This window comes from Seriola lalandi, unplaced genomic scaffold (assembly GCF_002814215.2).
Source record: "Seriola lalandi dorsalis isolate HSWRI2012SDOR001 ecotype SW California unplaced genomic scaffold, Sedor1 jcf7180002054544, whole genome shotgun sequence".
Taxonomy (NCBI): domain Eukaryota; kingdom Metazoa; phylum Chordata; class Actinopteri; order Carangiformes; family Carangidae; genus Seriola; species Seriola lalandi.
This window is the reverse complement of record NW_019525097.1, coordinates 1277984-1292666: the sequence shown is the minus strand read 5'-3', so window position 1 is coordinate 1292666 and position 14683 is coordinate 1277984.

Sequence of the window (14683 nt, the reverse complement as noted above, 5' to 3'; positions counted from 1 at the left end):
ACACTGATTATAGATTATAGATAACTACCTCACACAACCCCACGTGTCAAATAACCTGAACGGCCGCTTTAAGTTAACTTGGCTGCACGAAGCAAAATAGGCAGGATTCCTTTAAGCATTTGGTAAATGTAACTGGTTTTGACTGCCGGAGCCTCCATACATGGTTCATATCATTTAAAGTGGCCTCGGAGCTGATGCCTGATGCCTTTCTACAATAATATAGAGCACTTTGATCTGGGGCAATATTTCCTTCCTCCATCTTGGAGAAAGAATCCATCCCTAATGTGTAGCTCTCCTAGACCTCGATGAGTAGGAAACTGACACTACAGCAGTGGGTAAAATTAGATTTTTGCAAAAAATTTAAAAAAACTAATTTACACTGTGCACTTTCCTTCAGTGTAATTTCCATTGATCTCTTTATCAGGAAACCCCTCTATATGAGAGACAATCTATTCTTTATTAAGTGTCTTCCTCCTGACTTAGCCGTGGATTTATGGTGCTGTGAGCCCAGTAAAGGTTATCCACTCTGCAATCGCTCAGTCCTCTTCCTCCTCCTCCTCCTCCTCCTCCTGAGACTCCTCCTCCTGCTCCTCCACATCGCTTCCTTGGCTCCCCCTGAGACGATAAAATGACCTTCACCCTGACAGATTGTTTCAGCTCCATGATCAACACCGGCCACAATGAGTCACCTCCACCAGAGTGACGAAGGAGGGGAAGGGGCGGAGGGCTGTTTAATGACGCAGGGAGAAAGGGATGGCAAGAGAGAAGGGGAAGGGCAAGTGTGAGAGATGAGATGATAACAAGACAGGTGTAGGAAGGAAGGAAGGAAGAGGGAAGAGAGAGAAATAAAATAAAAAATCTCATCCCTCTTTTTCCATTTATGCTGCTGCATTATTCACCATCAGAGAGGAGGAGGGAAAACCTCCTCAGGAAACCCCCCAGTCAATTAATTAGCAACTTCCTGCATGTGGAAGATGGGGGGTGTAAGAAAGGTGGAGAGGATTGCCAGCAGAGGTGGAAGGTTGGAGAGGCCTCCGGGACCGTGGAGAGAGTGAGAAAAAAAAAAGAAAAAAGATGGAAACGGAGATGGTGGAATTGAAAAGGAAGGGGAAAAGGCATAATCTCTCTCACTGCCAGGAGATGTTTGTTCCTTTTTTTTTCCGATGGGGAGCAGGCTTCACCACTCGTGGCACATTCGGATATCCTATGAAAAATATGTTGAACTGTTCCCGGAATAGTTTTGGGAAAATACACGTATTTGCTTCTTTTTTTCTCTGTTTTTTTCTGAGAGTTAGAGGACAGCGCTGATACCACTCATAAATACAGAGCTGGAGCTGGGAGGAGATTATTGTAGCTTAGCATAAAGACAAGATTCAGGGGGAAACGGCTAACCCGCCTGTGTCCAAAGAAAAAGAATAGCTAACAAAGCTAAAGCTGTATCTTATTTGTTTAATCCATACATCAACAGAAATATAAAAACAATGTGTTTTTTTTAGTGGGAGTAATGTGTCCTATAGATCTTGCCAAACAATTTCCAGATGCAGTGACTTCCAGGGTTTAACACAGTGAAGTTGCCAGATTTGGCTCTAGACTTAAACCTGAGCTTTTACAGATCATAACAGTATCTGGCAACCCGCGCTCTAGCTGGATGATTAGAGCATGTAACTCCCAGTGAAACCAAAAAACTGTCATTTTTAAATGTATGTTTCTGTACTAATTAAACAAACAAAACATATGTTGATTAGTGAGGTTCAAGGGGGGTTAATAGGTGTATTTTTTGTTTTTGCATTCTGTTTTTGTTTTTTGTTTTTTTACTGACAGGGCCAGGCTAGGTGTTTGCTGTGCCTGCAGTCTATGCTAAGCTAGGCTAATCCCTCCTGCTCCATACTGATAACTTTTTTAGCTTACTCTCACGATGAAAGTGGATAAGTGTTTTCCAAATAGTTGGAACAATTCTCTGAAGCCTTTTTGATCGCCGGCCCCGCCCTGATTAGTTTCACCTGCTCCCAGTTACCTTTACCTTCCTTGTGTGTTTAGTCACTGTGTTCTGTTTTGTTCCTGCAGTTGTTCCCCAGAGTTTTACTTTCCACCCTGCCTGGTGTCACTGTTTATGCTCCTTCATTCTCCTCAGTTTTTTTTTCCAGTGCTTCAGCCTGCACTCTGGACACTGTTTAAAATTTAAAGCACGTTCACTGCACCTACTTGCCTTTGTGTGTCTGCATTGGCCCGGACATGATTGAACTGCAACACACCCAGTGTATCTAAGGTAACATAACATAATCCTATCTATGCTAACTGAGCCTGCTAGCTAGTTAGCATAGCTACTAAAATTAGCTTTGCTCAGCTCAGGCAGCTTGTTCACAATCTACACCAGACATTACTGAAAATATAATATATATTATATATAATATAATAATTTTAAAGAAATTATATTGTTGTATTTTTGTAAATGTGCACAAAGTTTTCTCAGCTTATGTTCAACTGGAGTAAATAGTGCATTTGTTGGGGACTATTTTCGGCAGACTAACATTTGGTGTGCCAGCGAATATTTATGGCGGCAGCAGAGTGGTGAGGCTCATTTCCATGTTTCAAACAGCTGTGGACACACAGACACAGACAATACTTGTTATTCATTACTGGATTTGGTCTTTTCCTAACACTTTTTTTTTTTTTTTTGACAACGAGAAAAATATAAACTATCACCAGACTTATCCCCTAATGAGCAAATGTTGAACAAAAAAAACAACAAGCAGCATTTGCTTCATGCCGTGCCAATGAACTCTGGATATTTTTGAACTTCTCTCAGACTCTGTGCAACAACAACACAGTGCAGCAGAGGAGGAGATTTTAAAGGAGGCATTCCCTGCTTGGCTCATGGCCGATGGCGGTGCTTGGCTGTATTTTAGCTTCGGGGAGGGGGGGGGCAGAAGAAGTTTTATTTCAGGGAAAGGAAGCTAAAGTTGGAACTAAATGAAGGGTGGGAGAGAGGATGAGAAGAACAGATGGAGAGGGGGTTACAGGTGAGAGAGCAGAGCAGGTGAAGGGGTGGAGAAAACATGCAGAGGACTGATGGAAAACATGGAAAGAAGATTGAGGATGGTTGCACAGGGACCCCCACCCCCCACCCCCCTTCAGCCTGGAGGGCTGTATATTTCCATAAATGCTACGTCAGCATGGCGGCAAATCAGCTGTGACAAGTGCCGATGATTAATGAGGTTAGGAGCGACTGCTCCAACATCATTTAACAAGTGGCCATATTTTTTGACGGAGACTGTTTTACAGTGCATTTCAGAGGCGGTTAGAGAATCTCCATGTGCGGATACAGGCACCTTGTACATCCGGCTTACAGCCGCTCCCACCACCAGTGTTATTTATGCATTTCACAGAGGAATATATTTTCTTGACGGTGTCTGTTGTAGATCAAAGGTGGAGGATGCAGGCGTGCAGCGGCGGATAAAAGATTCACATCCTTCAAGTTGGGTGTCCGTGCTCCACATCCTTCAACAACATAAATTAGTATAAGTATATACAATTAAAAAAAATATATATATATGGAAAGCATAGTTCAAGCCTTTTGAACATAACATGGCGTCTTTATTTGAACATCAGAATATTTTAAATACTAAATAAAATATATCCTGAAACCTTGGTTTGCTCCGTTAGCTCCCCGTGCTACTACAAGCTTCATGGGTGAAACAAAAGGTGGTGCGTTCACATGCTCCTCAGGCGGTCATCTTGTTGTGTTTGTGTTCATGTACTTTTAAGTCGTAATGTGGAAACATTATAAATTAAATGTTGCAAAAAAATCTGATACTTTGCACCATTAATCAAACATTTCGGTCAACGTTTCAGCGTCATTTTGGTATTTTTATTTAAGTTCAAGAAATGCTTACATTCTCAGCTTTATTAAAAGTCCATTATGATTTCATTGCTGAATTTTGAAACTCCTGAAAATCTTTCATGACTTTCATGGTTTTTGGGAAATGAAGACAAGTAGGATGTACTCTGCTTTACTTGATCACAAGTCACACATATACGTACATGTAAACTGTGAGAAATGTTCCAACAGTCCTAACAAGTTAAGGACATTTCTTGAATAAGTAATAGAGTAATAGGTTTTGAGCTTTTTCCCATTTAGGCAAACTTGTTTTTATATAATCTAGTCAATTCCAGATGTTATAGTGGAGGTTCAGTTTCAGTTTTTCATTCAAACTGGTCTTCTTTGACCTGCCCCCTCTAGCAGTGCTGATTAAAAACGGATCAATAAATAATTACAATATAAAATCCATAAGATGCCCTCTTCCATACATGTATGTCCAGACTCCGACACATACATGCCATAAATGAACTGTATATGGAGGTCAAACAACAGGAATATCAACATGTAGTGCTTCTTCTTTCTCTCCTATAGAGATAATGAAAACCATTATTCCCTTATGCTTTTTTTTTCTTGTCATTCAGGTTTGACAGAAGAGAAGAAAAGATGAAACCAGCATCAAACCTGCAGCTCTGGGAGCAAATGATATGAACCGACTGATTCTTCAGAAATTTCCCATTTCATATAGTACAAGTACATTATCCAGAATTTCGTAGCATATGTCAATATCACGGAGGCACTTACACAACTGCAACCATTGTTCAGGTAACAATGTGTATGTTAAGCAGGCTTCTAGCTTAATCACAGCTGCGGCGACTCTTTACGAGACAGTGTCGTAGCTCCAAGTGCAGGGGTGGTTGGGACTTTGCCATCCAGGCTCTTAGGTTTTTACTCAGTGACTAAGAAGCTTAGGGCAGCAAAATGAGGGTGATAGTTGACATCCCTTCACAATAAACATCTCTGCAGACATGCTTTTTATATAATTACTCTGTTTCGTTTTGATTGGATTTGCCTGTTTTATATGCCTATTATCATCATATTTATTGGTACTGCAGCAGGAACTATGCGTGTGTTTTTTCATCAGCAGAGGAAAAGGAAATGGCAAGAGGAGGAAATCCAAACCTTTCTGTTAGAAGGCCTCAGGCAGCAGGTTTATCAAGGGCTGCAAATTTCAATTCAACAAATGTGGAGGTCTTCTTTAACCTATTACAGCCTAAGGCATCCTGAGCACTGTTTGAAAACAACCTCCAGAAACCTGAGGAATTTTTCTTAAAAAACTTGGTGTTCACCAAAACCTTTTATTACTCAGCCTCTGAAGCTGATAGAAACATGAAACATAAACCATTCATGTCTGTCTGTGTGTGTGTGTGTGATTTGATGTTCACCAGGAACATGCTGCAGACCGCTCACCCAAAACTCCAAGGACAAACCCCAGAGCTGATTCCCAGAGGGCCAGTGGCGGAGGACAAGGGTCAGTGCCGACACATTAAAAAAAGTGTTCCCAAAAGGTGAAATGTAATGTAAAGTACAGTGTCTTGTCTTGGCCGGGGGGAGAGCAGTGGATTTCTTTCTCCATCTGTGGCCTGTGGTCACATGTAGACTGCACCGATTGAGACCACAACTACATTTACCACCACTCTGAGTGACCGAGTGAGTGACGCAATTTTGATGAAATTGTCGTCATGCGTTTGTCGTTTAATCCTTGTGAAGTTGGAACAAAAATGCTCCTGCTCCTGTAATATTTATATTGCATATAAGCTGTAGAGCAATCTATAATGAAACAGTGATTCAATCTCGCATTAAGGTCCAAATTCACTGAGCATTCGTCTATTACAGCAAAAGAGGATGAAATGCATTTTTGACTTGTCTTCCATTTACTGTAAATTCCCCTTTTCAGAAATGTAAAAATGTGATGCACATCTCATCGTTGAAAATCAATTAATCAATCGATCAAATCATTATCAACGCTGCCACTGCAGAGGAGTTACGAAATGTTAAATAATCATAGCTAATGATAGAAGCAGAGCTAAACTTGTGGTGATGCAGTCGCCTGGAAGATAAAGGTTATGAATTACTGCTGTAGTTTAACCCCCTTCACTGACAGGGGAGCTGTGGGTCAGTGAGGTGTACGAGTATTACTCCCTCTGTACCACTTAACAGGCTTTGACAAAGCCACTGGACCCTTAACTGCTCAAGGAGTCGCCCAGTAGATAATAATAAAGCTGTGGGTTGGACTGGGCGGCGTCCAGCTGGGCATTGCTTGTTTCTGAATAGAACAGACACTGAGCAGACCCACTGTCGTTTATAATAAAAGAGACAGACTAAAATGGGTAAAAAGGCCAAGCTGCACAAGCATTAGACTGGTGACACGACACAAGTTTTTCAATCCATTTTAATTATCTTATTTATTTACTGTCCAATGGCAGACCCTGCTATCCTTTGAGGAGACGGAGAGCCAGAGAGTTCAAAACATCTCATAGCCGTTAGCTGTGTTGCACCATCCACCCTCGTTTAACCCTTTAACCCCCGTCAAAACATCAGTTGCTCCACAAAAAGTGACACACTTTACAGATACAGTAGTTATAAGACATTACTCAATAGTGCAAATACATAAGTAAACAGTCCTAATTTGTTGTCCTGTTAGCGACTGATCTAGCTACCTTATGCACTGATAGTTTAGCAAGGTCAGCTAACACAGAGAGCTGTTGTGACGGAGTAGCACTAACAGTTTCCCTGGGTAGCGTTTCCCCAGCTGGCTAGCATGTTAGCTCACCAGCATTTGAAGAGAAAGCAGGTGAGGATATGGACATGGATGACACCAAGTTACGATGATGTAAGTGCTACCGCACTGGTAAATTTTTATGGAAGCTGTCATTTTTTTTGTATGTGTAGGCAGATGTGAAATGTCCCTCCTGGCCCACCCCTCCCCCACTCCAGAGGCTCACCTCAACGTGGTGTCAGACCTTCAGCTTTATGGTTAGCACCTAGTTAGCACCATCTATCTTGTGAGGATGACTCATAGCTGCTTTGTGACTGGACATTCAAGACCAGACTGACCACATTTTGTTTTCTCCTAGGGAATTCTGGGTAATATTCTGTAAATTCCCCCCACCCATCCTGAGAGGAACAGCCACTGAGCAATTGCCAATTAAAAAGGACAGACTGACAGATTGGATTGTGGCATAAAATGGGCGGACATACTGACAGACATAGGTGATTTATGGTGTGTCTGTGTGTGTGTTTGTGTGTGTGTGTGTGTGTGTGTGTGTGTGTGTGTGTGTGTGTGTGTGTGTTTGTGTGTGCAAGTGTGAGGAGGAGAGGTGACAAGCCTTCCATTCAGGGACCACCAGTGCAACTGCTCATAACCTCTGCAGAACAGATGGAGAGGACAATGGGCACTTAGGGAGGATGACACAGAGGTATGTTTTATCAAGTTGAAAATCCTCCGTGTGTGTGTACTGTATCTGCTACCTGTGTTTCCCACTCTCATAAGGACATTTCTCAGTGCTTTCTTTTCTCCCTGCAGGTACACTGATGTGATGTTAGAGGCCATAAAGATGCTAACTCTGCACAGGGATTCCTCCATCCCCCTCACAGCAGCCGTTGACTTCTATCATCTACCTCCTAGTATTTTTTCTACTCCCTTGCTCTGCTGCTCTGTCTCTGCGGAATAAAAGCCCTTTTCATGTCGGTGAGTGGGGGAAGAAATCTGGAAGGGTATCTCTCTCTCTCTCTCTCTCTCTCTCTCTCTCTCTCTCTCCCTACACAACTTTAAAACCATTCCTTCAGGGGGTTGTTATGTACTGCATCTGCAGATTCACAAAACATGCTTCCTGGTAAGTGTCCTGAAGAGTAAGCACTGCTGCGTGTTCATATGCTTCGTTCATCAATTATTAACACTGTGCATTTGCGTTTCCACAGTTATTTTCTAAATAACAACAAGGGAATGAAAATCAAGCAAGAAAATGACAGATTGTGCATTTTAATAAACATATGGAGCATCAAAAAAATCAATCATAAAATCAGACCTGTGCACATGCACCTAAGTGCTGATTGCAATACAAGAACCAGTAAAGTCAATGTTAGTGGTTCATCAGGTTTTAGCTTGAAATCCTCCGGCAGCAACTAAGAAACCACGTGCAAATTCAGACAACATCACTAATTTGACACCACACGCGGCTGCAAATACTCACAACACACAATACAACCATATACAGACACGTCATCTGTGCTGCTTGTAGCGGTTCCTGTATTTGGTTGCATGTTTGCCATACTGTACCAAGCTGTGGTGAATATGTCAGTGTTGTGTTGACAGCCTGTTGCACGGCCCAAAGTGTCTCTAAATGATCAAGTTAATGCAGGTTAAATGCAAAGCTGGAGTCAGGACATGTAGCAAGAGAGAGACTGGATTCAAAACAGCATGTGGCAGAAAGAAAAGACAGTGGATGGATTGGAAAAACACTATAAAAGATAATGATCTTATCATGCAAACATTAACTTAATTGAGAATGAGCATAGCAGCGCAGAATGGCTAATGTTCCTCATCCATTAGCCACCTACACGAATATCACAATATCAGTTTAGTAGCCTCAGTGACATTCAAGACAATCGCTGTTATACACATAATGCATTTCTTTCTCATGTGCATACTTCAATAATTGGTGTAATAAGAGGGTCGAGTGTCACTGAAGGTTTCCTCAATTTATAATTTAACAAACCGAGAAAGAGAAACGATGGCTCCGTGCTCTGGAAACAAATCCCAGCGCACCACAAGTGTTTGAGAGTGTTTGCTCTGGACAATTTGTGCCGGAGAAACAAGAAAAAGATACAATTATATCAAACCTGGCACTATCGCTGTGTTGTCTGCACTTGACCGTTGTTCAACAGAAAATATGAGGTTACAGCAACTCACCCTCAAACCACAAACATTTCTTCCATTTCTTCCTCTACAGGTTAAACAAACACTGGTGTAATTTTTACTTTATTGGACAGAACAAAGCTAGGTATCCATCTCTCTCTAGCCTTTATGCTAAGCTAGGCTAAACAAATCCAGACTACTGCTCCATATTTAACACCCACATGTGAGAGGGGTTTTCTCATCTCAGTTTCAGGAAGAAATTAGAAACAGTCACAAACCAAAAAAGATGCTTATTGGTCCTGGTATAGGTAATTACTTTTGAGCAGGGTGTGATGGCCAGTTAATGACAACCAATTTGGGTTAAGTGGGCTTACTATGAACAGTAGAAGACTCATTAGGGTCTAGTCTGTGGGGGAACAAGCAGAATCAATCAGTGAAAATGCTCATTAAGCAAAAGCTGTAGATTTTTTTTTTTTTCACTAAGTCAAATTAATAGGCAGATGAAAAAGTTTCTTCTTATTAAGATTTCTGGAGAATGAATAACCCGAGAGGCTGCTAAATTTAGCTAAAACTGGTTGAAGATGTCTTTCTGTAAAGATTAATGGTCATTAGAGGAGAAGCCGAAGTGAAAAAGAGCATGAATCCGGTGACAAAGGCCTGTGTTTTTGTTCTTGACATAATTAGGTGGAGTCTGTGTCTGTGTGCACTTTAGGATCAACCCGTAACGCAATGACAGCCCCCGCTATGCTCACCATGTGATGCTGCATCGGATGAGTTCAGCAGGTTCAGATGTGCCGCTGTCATGAAGGAAGAAGGGTGCAGTCATCGACTGTTATTGATGGAGCGGAGACAGAAATAGAAACATAATGCCTCATTATGTGCAGGTATTTTTGGGACACTAGTGACACTTTTCTGATGTTCCTTGTGCTGACTGTGAGCTATTTCCAGGGAAGCAAACGTGTTTTCTTTTGATTTCACTACTTGAATCAGATGCTTTGTAATAGCAAGTAAAGGTCTAAGCTGACATTCAAAATTTAACAAAAGACAAGTGGACCACAATGTCTGAAATAAAAATCTTAAAGTCACATTATAGAAATGAAACTGAATCGGACATCGAGTTTAAAATAATAGTTTGACAGATGCTTATTGACTTTCTGGGGGAGAGTTAGATGATAAAATCGATATCTCATACTTGCCCTCTGAATGTAAGGCTACAGCCAGTAGCCAGTTAGCTTCTTAGCTGTCGGTTACTGTTGGAGACAACCAGGCTATTTCCTGTCCAGCTAAGCTAACTAGCTAACATGTTTCATATTTACTGTAAAGATGTGAGAGTGGTCTCACTCTCCTCATCTAACCCTCCGCCAGCAAAGCAAACAAGTAGAAGAAGAAAAACAGTTGAGCAAGAGGTGGGAGGGAAGATGGACAATCAGGATGGATAACACAGTAATTACTGGCATGGCAATGATGAATGATCAAAGGATCCTGAGACAATGTGGCTGTGGGTGGTCCAAAGTGACAAACCTACTTGGAACCGTGAAGCCACCAGGGGAGGCAAAATGCAGCAGCAGCAACCAGATGCAGCTTTTGCAGTGCTGCAGCAGGTCAGACACGAGGCATCGAGGCCAGGTGGAGCACCACACTGGTCCCACCGTTGCAGCTGGTGAGAGAAAGGAAGAGCAGTCGTCCCTTAAGGATTTGCGTCGACAACAGCATGTGGCACGAGCATCACAACGAAACGCCGAGCAGGGAATCAACAAGAGGGACATCAGAGAGGCCAATCCCAAAATCCAAAGTCAAGTGGCCAAAAGCCAGTGACGAGCATGCATGGAGAGGCTTCGACCAGACCCTACACATCACCCTCCACAACAAGCTAAGAGGAAGCACAACCTCTAAACTGAACATCTTTAGTTGAAAAGGGAGGGAGAAATCCTCCAGTTGGTAAAGGAGTGGCATCTTGTGCAAAAATCATGGAGGAAAGCCAAGGACCACAAAAAGGAGGGCTAGAAGAATCGGTGGAACCAGATCAAAGTAAGACTCACACAGGGAGAAAGCAAGGGTGAGCTTCTCCCAGGACCCCTTCAAATACGACTGAGCCATCCAAGAGAAGGAGACCAGGACTTGGACCACTGAGCATAAGCGTTCTTCTCAGTCGTGGCAAACCTCACGACCAGCTACCAACTCCCCCATCCTTTTCTCAGCATTTGAGATCATCCTAACATGTGGAGGACATGTTCCGAGGAGTCCGACCCCAGTCAGGGTCGACGAAGGAGCTACAAGGTGACATCACCGCCCAACTTCAGACAGCAGCGTGTTCCTCCACACTCCTGAAGAGGCTTGAGGAGAGCTAACATTGACCCAGATGAAAATAAAACCAGCCAAGTCCTGCGGTCTCTCAATCTGGAAAGGAGTCAGGAAGCTCCTACAGCACAGCCTGAGGTCATTTTCTTCACTGTGTCTGTTATTGCAGCTGTTCAACAATGGCCTGGTACTGCCACACTGTACTCAGCTCAGCTAGGAAAGGTAATGCAGTAAAAAAAAAAAAGAAAAAAGAAATACCTCCCAGCTCAGCTTCAGCTTCAAGATGACGATGCACTGATGACAGAGCAAATTATAAACTGCTGCCACATCTGAGCCATTAGGTTATACAGTGAACACTATGAAACATTTAGCTTCCAAATGTAATTACATTTCCTCAGATAATATGGACACATTTCAAAATTTACAGCCGTGTGTTTGTAGTTTCCGTTCACTGGAGCATTGCCATGCTTTGCCTGAGCTGCCCAGCCAGTGTCTATAATGGCATTTCAGAAAAGGGGATATTACTGATGGGAAGACCAAAAATAAAAAAAGAAATGACGTACTGTATGTACGTCTTTGTAGGAATATACAGCCAGGATTCCCAGCACCGGTTCAGCCCAGTCTGTATAATGGAACCAATAACATTATCAATAGGAGATATATTTATGTAAGAATTACCTTTTCTATGAAGAAGAATGTCCTTTTTCCACTGAAAATTACAGAGAAAGAAGAGCTTGTAGAGTCTTGGACAGGAAGACTCAAAGCTGAAATGCTGCCAGAGGGGCTTCTTCAAAGTGCTGAATTAATGGTGTGAATAGTTCTGTAAATGAGAGATTCCAGTTTTTGATTTTTTAATACATTTTCAAATTTCTAAAATGATGTTTTTACTTTATTATAGGTAATTTAGTGTTTGTATTTTTGACAGATAGGCCTTTTAATGCCATTGTTAGCTGAGCTCTGTCTCAAACAGGAAAACTGAGGTTTAATTCCACAACCAGTAAGATTATTTTTTTTGCCCTCAAGGAGACGCGTGTGGGTGTGTGTGATTTTGTCAATCCATTTTCGTAGATGTAATGTAAGCATGAAAAACTGGCTTCCTTTGTGCTTGCATGTGCGTCTGTTTGTGTGTTTCTGTGTCTACAGTTGAATTTGATCATCCTATTGTGAGTGCTGCCTTGTGTTTGTGTGTGAGTCTCTGTTCTTTGTGGAGGAGCTGATGAATGGCTGTGATTAGCAGGGAGGGTGACACCGGAGCTTCTGGAGCGCCCTGCAGGATTACAGGACATCACCGGCGTTTGAGAAACAACCACTGAGGTAGAAAATCGCCACCATGAAGTGACACATTCATACACGTACATACAGAAGCATTTCAGTGACTTAAGAAAAGACAGATAAATATACACGAAACACACTAGTATATTATCTGGAAATACTTAGAGGCTGCACTTAAAGACATACAAAGGTTGGAACACTTGATTGAGTCTGTGCTAGAGCTTTTTCCAAAAGTCAAGCCCGAATAAATTCAGAATAAAATGTAATTTCCTTGACTTTACAAACACAACCCATATACCTTAATGTTTCCTGTTAACAAAGATAAAACTTTTAAAATAAGTGTTTTAGAGCCAGATAAGAACGATTAAACATCAGAGGTCAGCTTCGTCCAGTACCGTTAGAGACCACAAACCAAGCCATAAATCAAGCATAGACTCAGACCTAAAATTTAATAATAACATCGCATCTCCAAAACAAATGGTAGAAAAACATAATATTTCACAAAAATCAGACCAAAACATTATGTCTCGGAGGGGCTGCGACGCGAGCTGTTGCTAACGTTTGCTCAAGTCATTTCTGTAGATATTTTAATGTGGAAAACTTGTGAATAACTATCTTTTTAACCCTAAAAATGCAGTTTGTGAAATATTTTTCATGAGACCTGATTAATGTCTGCTAGTATTCCTTTCAATCTGAATACAACGCCAACACCCTCCAGCGATAAGGGAGGACAGTCTGTACGTAGCCTGAGGGGGCACAGCAGTAGTTGATGGTGATTCAGACAGTGAAGTCAACAATGTTCAGAGAGAGTTTAGTAAGAAAATAAATCGGAAACAATAAAAGTGACAGAGAAATTCTAAATTGGATATGAGAGGGACATTATACCCTGTGCACAAGGCATTGGAGTATCAAGGGGTACATTTAATTACTTGGCATTCTTGTGCCTTTACAGGAGAAGTGTGCCGGCAACCGGATACAATGTCTCTCATTGATTTCCCAATCTGAAAAGGGCATTGCTGGTGAAATATGCATTTTCCTGTCTGCATTTGACTTGCTTTTTATTTTTTTATTTTTTTACTGCCATTTCATCATTAGTTTGCACTTTTACATAATTGGTAACCAATATAGGGCATTACATTGAGATACCTTTGCATTCCTGGCAGCCAACTTCTGTATTTAGATAACCTTGGTTTGGCATGAAACCAGGGTCATGAAAAATGTATGTACAGTAACTCAGCGACAACATCCGCTGTCAATTACAGTAAAAGAAAGCTATTATGTACACAGCGGTTTACACAGCGGTTTACACAGCGGTTTACACTGGTTTTACACGCTGTCGCTCCAGCTATCATGTTACCACTGGCGACCCTCTCTTCACTGACCACAGACTTTGGTTTCCGAGGGGAAGCACTTGGCATCCAATCAGAAGCTAAGTGGGATGTGGTCGTTGGGTGGCCTTTAACTGAGTCCTTCCAGACGGGAGGATTTATTGTTCTGGAAATTGAAAAGAATAAGGACGTAGTATTTTCTCACCCACTTAGGCCTGTAATCCATGAAACATTTATTTTGCCGCAAACTGTGCGTACAGATGAGAATTCAGGCTTTAGCAATGCATGTGACAGCTAAGTCATACTGTAGTATATATCAGTGGTGTGCTGTGACTTTTACAGATAGGCAAGCAGAGCCTTTTTCTCTCTTAAATTCTGGGCCTGTCCTGTCTCATCACATTTTTTGTGCTGCCTCTCTTTCCTGTGCTGAAAGTCTCTCTCCTGCATCTTGCTGCTCTCTGCCTTGACATCTTCACCTTTTCTCCTTCCGATCTGAAGACGTTTAAGGATTATTCTTCTGAACTGACAGTCAATATATGAAATGTGCAGTATGGGGGGAAAAAATATATAAAAATTGTTTCTATCAAAATACTTTTTCCATTAACTGACAATGACACACTCCAGTGACAATACAGCATCCTGTGTTTTCCTGCCTCAGTGTTGTTAATCTTTTTTAGCTCATAGTCTGGACTGTAGTTGGGAAGCACAGGGGAGACGCAGGAACACCGGTCTTTAGAAATTGTAGCTTTAGTTGTACCACAAACAGCCTAAAGAGCATATACATCGCACTGTACGTTCACAGCTGTACTGCTAACTGCTAACTAACTAGCTAACTCTTTCCTCCAGACGCCAGCTTCACCGCTCTCTCTCTCTCGCCAGCTAGGCACACAACCTACATACTGAGCTGTTCCTGAAAGGAGCTGCTCTACTCCTGTAACAATATTCTGTCTCAAACTTCTCAAACTTACAGCAGATCTTGCACAGAGATGATAAATCTGTGTAATGTTCTCGTTTACTTGCTCTCCTTTCCTCTTGAAGCTTAATGCGAGA